This window comes from Grammomys surdaster, unplaced genomic scaffold (assembly GCF_004785775.1).
Source record: "Grammomys surdaster isolate TR1022 unplaced genomic scaffold, NIH_TR_1.0 99, whole genome shotgun sequence".
In the NCBI taxonomy this organism is placed as follows: Eukaryota; Metazoa; Chordata; class Mammalia; order Rodentia; family Muridae; genus Grammomys; species Grammomys surdaster.
In genome coordinates this window covers 13,015,003-13,028,845 of record NW_021604578.1, presented here as the reverse complement: position 1 = coordinate 13,028,845, position 13,843 = coordinate 13,015,003, and positions in this window count along the sequence as shown.

The following is a 13,843-nucleotide window of genomic DNA, read 5'->3' as shown; positions in this document are numbered from 1 at the left end:
AGAGAGAGAGAGAGAGAGAGAGAGAGAGAGAGAGAGAGAGAGAGAGACAGAGAGAGAGAGACAGAGAGAGAGAGAGAGAGAGAGAGAGAGACTGGAATGACAGAAAAAAGTCTTTTAAAACATCAAAACCTGCAGTCAGGTACACATCTCATCCAAAAATTCTACACTTCCTAATCCTTCCCAAATTAATTTTACAAAAGGGAGGCCAAATATTTAGATATATAATCCTATAAGGAGTTATTATTTAGACTATGACACAATCTTAACATCCAGTCAAGGATATTTGCCCGGGTAATCTGAAACTGGAGTTTTACCCCAGGTTTTCTTCTGGATTTAAGATTATTTCATCTACTGTCAATGGTATTAGCATTAACATCTGGAGAGTGAATTTAAGTGGTTTGCTTTGACTGTCAAAAGAGCTTTTGGATTTCACCATTTCCCACTCCAGTGTTTTACTCGCCCTGTAAACAGAAGAAAGTTCAATATAGAGATAAATTATCCTCCTGGGTTATTTCTTACACATCTTCCTGCACAGGCCTCACGTTTGTAACCAGAAGCAGCTACGATGCAGCTTTGTTGTAACAAATTTTACTCTGCTGGGTAAGAGTTTTAAGGTTACAACAAAATTATGTTCTTAATCAATACCAAGAACATATTTAATGGTTTCTGTTAATTTTCTTCAACTACCTCTTAAATTATGATAAAATTAGAAATTGGACCTGAAGTTAGAACTAAACATTTTAAATCATTAAACAAGATAAATAATACTTTCATCTGGCCCAGAAGTTCCCTTTTACATCACACATACACACATACACACACACACACACCACAAATTATAAAAATTCATTTTTTTATATGTGAGGGTTGGTTAGATGACTTCTCAGTCTATGTTAGGACACTTGATCTTATTAGCAGTGGTTCACATAAATGTACCTGATATGTTGGCTGGTTGGTCTAACATAGTATTATATTTTATGGGAGTGAATTTTGTCCAATCTAGTATTATATAAAGAATAGATGTTCATATATTTCATCATCTAGGAGACTAACCTGCCTCATTCAAAGAGTAGCTGGTCATATCTCAGAGTCTGCAGAAGGGCCAAAGGCTTTCAAAGATGTAGGCTTGGAAATTAAAGCTGAATTTTGTGACATTCAACTACTCCAAGCAAATTACAAGGTAGTCTAGCATTTAAAAGTGGGAATATTGACCCTAAATTTAGAATATCTACAAAGAACAAGTGACATGTGTGTTAGGTAGAAGATGGGGAATAATTTTGCTTTTATATCATTTGCATAACCAGAGATACAGTCAGTACTCTACTTTGTTAATACAACCCCCTTTTTGGTGGCCAGAAGTAGTCAAGTAAATGACCTTCAAATCTTTGCCATCTAATTTCTTATAATATTTCCAAGATTTTTTTTATTTTTAATGAGTTAGACTGTGTTATATTTGGAGAAACTAAACTGCAGATACTTTGGAAGAAATTTATTCCCATGAGTAATGGCCAATGAGTCCACAATTAATTATTTTCAGAAGCTTTCTCCAAACATTCTATCAGTATTAATTAGTGTGTGTCTACGTTGGTGTTTCTTGAAAGGGCATCAAATGTGCTGTTATGTTCCATCTGTATTTCTTCATTGTCTTAGAGGTCTGAACCAGCTGTACTGTCACTTTTCAGAAACTGTTGGACTTGATGAATTCCTAGCAAAAACCAGAAGTACAAAATAGAGGAATTCAATCCAGGTTTTGTCTTGAACAGAAACTCGTGGAAGCTCCTGATTTTTAGTTATTGATACTCCCTCTGACTTAGAGTATAATGTGGGAAATGGTTTAGTCTTAGTACTATAATTTGATTTTCCCTACTCTTTGGATAGTTCATTAAAAATCTTCATATACTAGTTGATAAATTAAGGTACACTAGTAGGAAACAATCAAAATTATTTCTGGTACTCTTCAAATTGTAGAGAAGGTTTTCTGAGAATTGGGATACATAGATTCTACAAAAAGTTTGAAATTTCTGCTTTTACATTGCTGCTATTACCATTTTTATTTGCTAGTCTGAATAACATTAATGAAGTCTAAGTTTGATGATCTTCTCCTGTCTTATAATGAAACTTTAACACATTAAAGAAATGTTATGTCTCCAAGTGTCCAAAAAAGGTTGTCTTAAATTTGATTTCTATTCCCATAAAATAATAGAGATTTTAGTGCATGTTATTCAATTTTTAAGTGATGAATTTAGAACCCATCCAACTTAATGTTACCTTAAATCCCTCAAAGTCTTTTGTCTAAAGCATCAATTTGCCAACACCTCCTCACTCATTAGCAATTCAATATTTCTTATTTGTGCTTCCAAAGTAGATCTATAGTATTTTCCCTCTTCAAACAAACAATGGCTTATATCTAAAAATAATCCTATTTTATGTCTTTTCTTTAAAGCTGAGGGAAGCATGGTAATTATTATTGAAGTGAGCTAAGATTATTTTTCCTCTACAAACTATACAACATAAAATGAAGCTTAAAAGTTCTCAGTTCCAAGACTAAAGTTTGTAATTATTAAGAATATACATGGGACGTTTTTAGATATTTTTGAAAAGTATTTGTCTAGAGAAAATGTGGAAGCTAAGAAAGAAAAAGGTGCAAGGAATAAAGACATGCCTCAATTGGTAGCTCAATTGTTTCTCAGTGTCAGAAGCAGCCATTGCATCTTCCTCATGTTCCTTGTCAAGATCATTTAACCGTTACCAAAAGTTTATTCTTCACTGTTCTTCCTCCCTCACAATGCAGTGTCATATTGGAATTCACATCACAGCAAATAGGTAAACATGAATAAGGATAGAGGTTCTAAAATAAATATCATAATAAAAAATATTTCCAAAAGTTAAAGTAGACAGTTAAATTTGTGGTATTTGATATATCAGTTATACATACAAAAATTGTTTTTGCTTGATATAGTTCAGGCCTTGGTTTTTCTTGCAGCTTACATAATCCAAATTATAAAGAAAACTAATAATAATCTCTAGTCTAAGATGTATTTATGCCAAAAAGGAAAGAAAAATATTATATATTACCTCAAAGCACATAAAGAAGAAAAGCTTAAATGAATATTTCTCAAATACAGTTATATTGGCAATATGTATCTATATTTTTATAAGAGCCTGTAGAATTATGTAAAGTATTTATCATGTCTCAAATGAAAAAGGATAGCTACCATTCAAATTTTTCAGCTAGAAAAAGTTGTTCTTCTTTTGTTCCTGTTCTTTTGTATTGATTTACTTCTTAAGTTACTCAAACAATAGCACAAAAAGGTGGTATGGAGATAACAGAATCAAGGAATAAACCTCAAAGCTTCTTTAGCAAGACATGGCAAATGCTCAAAATAATTAAACATTACAAAGTAGCACAGTTGAGGGTGATATCAGAGAAAGAAGGTGGAGATATTTGGTCAGAGAGGGTATCAGGGTTGAGATGAAGAGGCATCCATGGACAATAATGCAATAAATATTTTGACAAAGGTTATGTTTTTAAAAAGTTACCAAATCATTTACACAATGGAATACTATTAACCATTAAAAATAATGACTTCATGGGATTCGCAGACAAATGGAAGGAACTTGAAAATATCATCCTGAGTGAGGTAACCCAGTCACAAAATAACACACATGGTATGAATTCACTTATAAGTGGATATTAGCCCAAAAGTTCAGAATATCCTAGATTAAATTCACAGAACATATGAAGCCCAAGAAGAAGGAAAACCAAAGGGTGGGTGTTCCAGTGCTTCTTAGAAGGGGGAACAAAACGCTCACAAGAGGAAATATGGAGACAAAATGTAGAGCAGAGAATAAAGGAAAGCCCATCCAGTGAATGCCTCCCCCCGCCCATCCATCCCATATACAGCCACCAAATCCGGAAGCTATTGTGAATGCTGGGAAGTGCTTGCTGACAGGGCTTGATATGGCTATCTCCTGAGAGGCTCTGCCAGAGATTGACAAATACAGAGGCGAATATTTGCATCCAACCATTGAACTGAGCGCAGGTCCGCAATGGAGGAGTTGGAGAAGGAACTGAAGGAGCTGAGGGGGTTTGCAGCCCCATGGAGGGAGCAACAGTGTCATCTGGCCAGACCCGCTGGAGCTCTCCTGGACTGGACCACCAACCAAAGAGTACACCTGGAGGGAGTCATGGCTCCACCACATATGTGGCAGAGGATGGCCTTATAGGATATCAGTGCTTGGAGGGTCTCTTGGGCCTGAGGGTGTTCGATGCTACAGTGTTGGGGAATCCCAGGGCAGGAAGACAGGAGTGTGGTGGGTGGGGAGCATCCTCACAGAGGCAGTGGAAGAGGGTATGGGATGGGGGTTTCAGAAGGGGAGACCTAGCAAAGGGAAAACATTTGAAATGTAAATAAAGAAAATATCCAATAAAAAAGAAGGGATAAAAAATTTTAAAAAATTAAGAAAAAAGAAAAATTACCACATGGAACCCAACAATTCATTAGAGTATTATAAATTTATGCATCTATACTTTGCTCTTATTTGTTCCCATAACTTTCTACTCCTCCTCTCTTTGACTGTTCTCCTTCCTTCCTCTAAACAGCCTTCTTCCCTATTCCTTTACTACCTTTTCCTACACTTACGTTTCCCTTTCTACTCTCACAATCTATGTATACATATGTGTGCACATATCAATTTAAATCTGGGATTTGCATATGTGAGACAACAAACAATATTTGTATTCCTGGGTCTTGCTTATTTTGTTGGACTTAATGATTTCCATTGTTTTCCTGCAAAATATCATGTTTCATTTCTTATGACTAAAAAGAAAATCGATAGCACTTTGAACCCATTCTTTTGTTGACAGATCTCTAGGCCATTTCAATCTCCTAGTTACTATGACTACTGCAAAAGTTTACATGGATGTAGTATGTTGACTCAGAAACCTCTAAGTCTATACCCAGAGGTCATATAGCAGAGTCATATGGTAGCTGTAGATTTCTATTTTGAGGAATTTGCACACAAACTTCCATGGGCTGAACCAGTTTACATGGTTAAAAGCATGGTGGAAGAGTTTCTTTTTCACTCATATCTTTGTTAGAATTCATTATCATTTTTTTTATCCTTTGTGGTAGCCATTCTGATTTGGGTGAGATGGGATGATTTTTCCCTGGTAGTTGTTCAACATATTTTCAAATATTAAGTGGTCATTTGTGTTTCTTCTTTTGATAATTTTCTACTCACTTCTCTTGTTGATTGGACGACCTTGTTTGTATTAGCTGTGGCACATTTCTGAAGTTGTTTATTCTAGGTATTTCCCCTGTCTGAAATATAAGTTAGCAACATTCTTCTCATTTTGTACACCATACTTCGCTTTGGGTATTGTTTTCTTTGTGATGCAAAGACATTTACATTTTATAATAATGTTTGCCATTTTGAAGAATTTTTATGTTTTACAAGCATGATTGTTTTATCTGCTTTCATGTCTGCATACCATGTGCGTTCCTGTTATTCATGGAGGCAAGAATAGGGCACAAGTTACAGAGGGTGTTGAGTTACTGTGCAGGGTCTGGTAATAGATCCTGGAGTCTTAGGGAGAACAGTCAGTCCTCTTAACCACTGAGCCATCACTATAATGCTCATTTGCCAACTTTATATATGTATTTGGTGTTACTTGGGTCCTATGCCTATATCATGAAATGGTAATATTAATTTTTTCTCTAGCCAATTCAAATTGATCTTGTGTTTATTTTCTTTTCTTCTCTCTGTCACTGTCGATCTCTTAGTCTCTGTCTCCCCACTCTCCATTTATTTATTTCTCATTTTTCATGATAGTCATGATATAAAAAAAATGTAAAGAAAACTAAGAACACTGGTAGATAAATTTAGTTTTGCTCATCAGGGGTAGCAAGCATAATTGCATGGTGATATCTAAATGCTCTGACTTTGTTTTTATGATTTATTTTATGTACATTGGTGCCAAGTCTAGTGTTCTGTATTTTGTTTTTGTTTTTATGATTTGTTTTTAGATACACTGGTGGGTTTGCCTGCATGTGTTTGTGTGATGGTGTCAGATGCATTGGAACTAAATTACAGTTATGAGCTGCTATGTTGGTGCTGGAAATTGAACCCAGGTCCTCTGAGAGAGTAGCCAGTGCTCTTAACTGCTGAGCCGTGTCTCCAGCTCCCCCTCACTCTAAGTACTCTGATATTTTTTATAAATAAAGGTTTATTGAAATATAGGTTTTATGCATTTTCTATGACTATTTTTAATTATTACTAGAGAATATAAGAACAGTACATTTGAAGGAGAGATAACATATTTACCATTCAGTGCTTGAGAGTAAAAAATGTGTGCACTCATGATCTTCACTGTAATATTTAGAATGAAGAGTTCCATAACAAAGGCCATTTTCTATTTCTATTCATTTTCTAAATTTATTTCATTTATTTTAAATTTTATACTATTTTTAAAATCTTAATTTTACATGTATTGTATTATTTTCTTTAAAATAATTTTGGAAGGGCGTGGAACCTGTTATATATATATGCTCAATATTCTATTTTTTCAACGATCATCTACAATTTTCTGATATATGATAATACTTTCTATCTAACTAATTCAGATAGAAAGGGCATAATCTCAATTTAAATAAATTTAACCAGCATTAAATTATAACCTACAAGAGAAAAACAGTATACTATGAGAAATGTAGACTGGACGAACAAAATATCTAATACAAGGTAGCTGTAAATGTAGAAAGATATGTTCAGCATGAGCTCATTCAAATGTTAAATAGTTTTCTTAGTCCACTCAATTATTTACGTATTCTCTCTTTTTACTTTAATGTTTTTTGAGATTATAGTATCTCTGTGTCCTTTGTTTCTTCCTAACTTTCCCAGAGAACTTTCTCTGTTCTTTTTCAAATTCATAGGCATTTTTCATTACTTGTTATCACATGCATATGTAACCAGCTAGTTTGATGTTCCCTGGGGAAGACTAGTTCTCCTTCTGTCCTCATTTCTTAGTTGCCTATAGTTCTTCTGTAGAGTTGAGGCCTCATGGGCTTTTTCACATCCACTTTGTCCTTTCTAGCTATGACACATGAAGCAAATCAATAATATGCATGACATGCTAACTCTATGGATGCACTAGTGGCACACAAACCTCACTGGTAACTGTGACGGCATTCCTCTTGGACCTAAGAGTCTCAGCAAGAGGAAAAGCATGCCTGTTGGGAAACATAGTCAACTACACAGTGCCAATAATGTCATGGATATTAGAAAAGACCCTACCACCACCTCTTTTCTAAATCAGCTGAGTTTCTAACAACAATCTAAACATTTGCCCTTATATCCACAGATAACTCTTTCTAACTCCTCACCAAAGAAACTTGTTTTCATAACAGAGACCATTACTATTCTTTTGTAGTTCTATATATGTAAAAACTTCATGTCTCTGTCGTAAAATCCACAAAATAAAACCCTGTGTACTCTGAGGTCAGCATAGGGATGTTTTATCATTAGGTGTCAGCAGACATAGGGAAAGAGATGTTCAACTGAGAAAATATAGGCCCTATAGAATAACTATAACATAACTCATCACATCTTGGTTCTTAAGAACACTGAAAAGACTTTATGTTCTGGGCCAGCATATATTGTATCAGCTATGACTCGTGTTTCCCTGTTGCATAGAGGAAGATGAGGACAATGACAATTTTAAGTCCAGGAGTGAGTAGTCAAATGAATTGTGCAGACAGGGAAATGGGAAACTCGTAACCCGTGGGTTTCCTTATCATTTGTTATCATTTCAACCCCACTTTTCACTGGGAAAAATATTTTTGTCATACAGACTATGTGAAATGAGTGAAAATATCTGAGGCTTTAAAAAAATCTGCTTATATAACCTAAGTATGTAGCTAAATATCGATGGTCATTAGGAGTGGAGTTTTAATGGAGATCTTGGAGAGATGGTTGAGTGGTTAGGAGCACATATTACTATCCTAGGATCCATGTTTTGTTTTCAGTATCCATGCCAGTTAGCTAATAAATTCCTGACTCCATACCCAGGGCACATTCACTTGCATGCACATATATCTCCCTACCCCAGACACATGTAACTAAAAATAATGAAAATAAATTGTTAAAAAATCTGAGAACATCGTAATGTTTCAAGGAAGTAACGGTATTATTCATTTGAAACATTCTCCACACTTTTGCACCACAAGAAAATGGATGTTATCCAATGACTTTAAGGCTCCCTGGATGAATAGTTATCTTTAAGCAGGTTATATGCTTTCCATCATTTAAAACCAAGTCTGTGAACCTTATCGAGTCAATAAACTGAAATCGATAGTGGCTGGGGAGATTCACAGTTGGATAGATCTATGCACATCTCTCCATCACAAACAAATAAGAACCAGAGAGAGTAGAAAATTATATTCCATCTCTGCTCTACAAACTCTCTTTCTCTGTAACATGTGCTGTGTTTTTAGCATATATTTATTCAGGCCTTCTGGACTATTGACTGTGTTTTACTTGTTAAGTGAACTACAGCAATAAAGCCTTTAATTTTTGTGTGTACTAAACATGAACTGGCATAAAGAAACTTTATAATAAGGTAGGATGGTAAACATGACAATATATATTTAGGTTGAAGGTCTATCTTCAACATTCATCTGTAAAACTGCAGTTAAAAAACTGGGTAACAAAATCAAGTTTTCTTGTGTGTAACTTAAGTCAAAAGCATTGACTTAAGCGATACATGATTTCTGTAGTTACAACTTAAAGCAAAGGTTGTTTAAGTATTAAAAGAACAAGTTTAAATGATTATACACAATGCTGTAATATATGCTAAGTAGTTTTCATAGAAGCCTGTAGCTGTTGATACTGAGAAGGTTCTTATCCCAATAGATTCTTAATACTATTGAGCCATTTATTTAGAAAGACAATAAAATGAATTAAAATGCTTTTCATTCATCCAGGTGAATGACCACTGAGGGTATGCTTAGTTAACTTTATAGCACTAGGTAACCATTGTGCAAATGGATTCAGCTAACCTTCTTTCAAATATTTTTTTATATTAAAATGTAAGACCTCTAGATAGAATGTGGGAGGACTAATAGAAGTATAACATTTTGAATATATAACAATTGAAAGTAATATATACAAAACATAAGGTGTTTAATTCCTAAGGGAAGTTTATTCTTGTTACAATTATTAACATTTAAATAAGTTAAAAATACCAATATTTTTTATTCTATTATTATATAGTTCTTTCTACAGTATGTGTCTGAAACTTGATTAATAAAACAAATATTAACATATTTACCTGTGTATTTTGTTTTTCCTTATAATAACAAATTGCATGCCTACCTTAGTGTATTAATTATATATTTGATGTACTTATTGTGGATGTGATAAAATGTTTAATAAATTGTGCTGTACCTTATGAGAACTTAACTTTGTAAGAGACTATTATGTTATGAATTTCTTATATGTTATTTATAGAGTGCAAAGAAGAAAAAAGTACACAATAAGAGAAGTACAAAGTGTTCTGAAAGTTCAGAGAAAGCCATTGTTGATAGTTAGGAAAACAATAACCCGTATGGTGCCATGGAAGCTGTCTTTTATGGAGAGTTTAGATTCCACTAGAATGATGAAGAAAAAAAAAAAGATGTACATTTTAATGATAAAGAAAAGCTCGAAGAAAATGAAATGCAGACAAAAGGCTTGTACAAAGCTAGTGGTTCAATTCAGAGAAGAATTGATGATGAGGAAAGAACAACATTCAGGAATCATTCTTTTACCTTGAAACCTGAATATGTGGTAGGAAAGCTACTGAAAGCATAAGAAAGATCCATGATCAGCAGCATGGGGAGTGGGAGATAATGGTGACTTGGTAAGCAATAATGCATGTCCAGGAAGGATGCATGTAGTACTGACAGAAGGTACTTCTAGAAAGCATGTACCGGAAAAGGATAGGGAAAGATCAACAAATATTTTATTAATTTTTAATTCCCTGTCTTCCCTAAAAACCTTTAGATGTCGCCATCCTCTAACTCCTCCATTGTACTCTGTATTCTTTCTCTAATTTTTGGCTTGCTGTTATTATTGTTACACACACACACACACACACTCACACACACACACACACACATACTCACATACACACACACACACACGCACACACACATGAATATAATCTCCCATCCCCCACACACTTAAATATAACATTCTGAGTCTGTTTAGTGTGTCTTGGGTGCATATAATTTCTGGGCTTACCATTTTGTATTGGATAACCAATTTGGGGGCATATCCCTGAGAGAGGTTTTTCTATCTCAGCAGTCATTAGTTTCCTGTAGTTCTTTATCTAGCTACATCTACAGCACAACTTCTGTAGCTAAGGCCATGATTCTCAACTGTCAGTCACAATCCCCTCAGTGATCACATATTAGATATTTACATTATGATTCAAAACAGTAACAAGATTACAGTGACAAAATAGTAATAAAATAATTTTATGGTTGGGGTCACCACAACATGAGACACTGATTAAAGGATCACAAAATTAGGAATGCTGAGAACTCCTGGCTGACTTATGGTTCAGGGAACATCACCGAACAGTAGATAGAATGACTGAATAATCAGAAAAAGGAAGTCTCCTGTTAGATTACATATCCTAGAAATGACAGTGACATTTATCCCAATACCTCAGAAATATGGTTACATAAACAAGGCCTGAGCAATGATAGTATCAATTGTCATGCTAACGTGGATGAGTGTCAACAAATTTTACACTAAGAAGGCATACAAGCAAAACAAACTAACAAACAAACAGCAAGGACTTGATCACTCTACTAGTATTGTGTAAAAAGCAGATTTTGTAAGAACCCAACAAATTCTAGAAGAAATCACATGTACACTTGTCTGTAATGTTTTCTCTTCAGATATTCAGATAATGGCTCATTCTTTTACATGATTTTGATTCTTTAATTTTGCATATGTATGTGTTAGTATTCATGGGTATATATATATATATTCACATATGTTTGGGTACACATGTGTGTACAGGCCCAAAGTAGATATTGAGTGTCCTTCTCCATTGGTCTCTACTTTATTTATTGAGGCAAGGTCTGTGACTGAATTCAGAACTTTCTGATTCTAGCTAATCCTACTAGTCAAATTGCCCAGATGACCTCTGAGATTTATAGGTGGCTCCGATACCTGCCTGATTAATTTTGTTTTCTGTTTTTCTGTTTTCAAATTATTTAGTTCTTTGTGAAATTCTTAGAGTTTATGTTGATTATAATCATTCCATACCCCATTCCCCCACTCTCCCCAGATCTACTTCCCAGGTTGTAACCATTCAGCTTTGTGTCACCTAATATTTTTTTAAACCTCGTCAAATACAGCTGGTGTTCCCAATGTCCCCTTGAATGTATGGCCTTTTTCAGGAGAGTGGTCAACCCACCAGAGACAACACCATTAAAGAGAACTGAATCTACCTTTCCTAATAGGAATCACTTGTTAATAATGCTTAGCTAGGATGATATTTTGGGGTCTTCTCCCTTCTCTGTGCCGGGACTTGGTCACCTGCTCTGAACTTATATATTCAATTGCCATGCTTTGTTCAAAAAATACTATGTCCTTGTAGTCATTCACTACCTCTGCTCTTCCAGTCTTTCCAATGATCCCTGAGTCTTAGGATGTGGAAGTATGATATAGATGTCCTATTTAAGGTTTAGTATTCTTCACTCTCTTATTTTCTGTACATTGATACTTTGTGGCTCTCTGTGTTCATCTCTATCTAATTCAGACAGAATCTTCTTTGATAAAGTTTGAGAGATACTCTAATCTATGGATATAACAAAGTTTTGATTTAATATTATGCCTACTTAGCAGAATAATAGTAATAAGTTTTTCCTTGGTATCTCCTAAAAGATGTGTGTGTGTGTGTGTATGTGTGTGTGTGTATTCTAACATCTATCTATCTATCTATCTATCTATCTATCTATCTATCTATCTATCCATCTATCCATCACCTCTCTGTTTATGTATGGACAGAGATAGATATAGGTCATAAGAACTTTTATAGTAGTAGGATTTCATATGACACTGTCTAAATACTTTTAGTGTTAGTAATTCCTCCCTTTTGTCTCTACACTACCTTCCATCCATATTAAATTAAATCCTTCTTTTTACACTATTTCATTTAACTATTTTTACTATTTATGCTCTTTATACTATTGTGTTATATAACTCTTCACTTTAAAATATCATCCCTCTATGGTCCCTCACTAGTTTATTGACTTATATGGGTATTCTGGTATCTGAAAATTCAAGCCAAAATTCACAAATGAGAGAAAACGTATGGCATATTTTTTTTGCATCTGGGATACATCACTCAGAATTACTGTTTCCAGCTCTATCCATTTATCTATAAATTTCATAATTTCTTTGTGAATTTCTTTTTTTCTCTTAATAGGTAAGTTATATTCCATTGTGTAAATGCAACAAATTTTCCTTATACATTTAACAGTTGTAGACATTTAATTTCTGTTACGACTAGAGTAGAAATAAATATAGATGGTTAGTTTTGTTTTTTTAATTTTATGCTTAGTTCATGTGCGTTGGTATTTTGCACGCATATATGTCTAGGTGAAATGTTGGATCCTCTGGAATTGGAGTTACAGACAGTTGTGAGCTGCTGTGTGGGTGTTAGGAATTGAACCTGGGTCCTCTGGAAGAGCATCCATTGCCTTATCTTCTAAGCCATCTCTCCAGTCCAGGTTAGGTTTCTTTACAATTCAAAAGGGTATTCTTGTTTTCTATTTTACTTTTAGTTCTTTGAGAAATTCTTAGAATTTATGTTGATCACATTCATTCCTTACCCTATTCCCTCAAGATCCATTTTCCATTTTGTAGCCATTCAACGTTGAATCCTCTTATATTTTATTTTTTAAAAGCTCATCAGGTACTGCTGATGCTACTCATATTTGAGTGTATGATCTTCTAATGGAGAGTGGCCAACCAAGCAGGGTTTGTCCAAGACTCTAGTATAACTAGATTATGTAATTTACCTATTTCTACGTTTCTGAGGAACCTTCCCACAGATCTCCATAATGGCTGCACCAGTGTAATTAAAGCTACTCTAGGAGAATAGTTTTGGTAACAGAAATTTTGATGACAAATGTTGGCATGGATGAGGAGAAGTTGGGCCCCTAATTTACTAACTGGATTTCACTTGGGTTCTATGAATCAGAACTCCAGTCTTCAAACTTTGGCAACAAGCACTTTATACAATGTGCAATCTTCCCAGGATATTTTTATCCTTTTAAATGCTCCCTTTTTAATGGACATATTCCAAGTACTTCATTTAAAATTGCAACTTTTATTGTTTTCATTTTTATACCCAGGATTTCTGATAAACCTTAACCAGCTTTACTTGTTTTCTCTGTTAAAATAAATGTATATACTTCTTCTGTATTATAATTAATTTACCACAACCTTTCTCTTATTACTTTATTCATAGGTCTACTTCAGATATATAGAAGACGTGTTTATTGAATGAAGATACACTATTCTCGAGTGTTTCATGGGAGATAGACTTATTCAAGTTGTACTTGAGTATATGGCTATCCGTATTTTAGAGATCCCCAAACATTATTTAGTCATTAACTCATTTAAATGTGCCTCTTCATAATATTGTTCAAGATATGTTTAAAAGGAGATATTTGGTTAGAAAATGCAATGCAAGGAAGCAGCCTATTTATATTGAAGTTCACACATACCTAATTGGCAACTTCCAAGGTTGCAATGTATTATCATGATAGGAATAGCA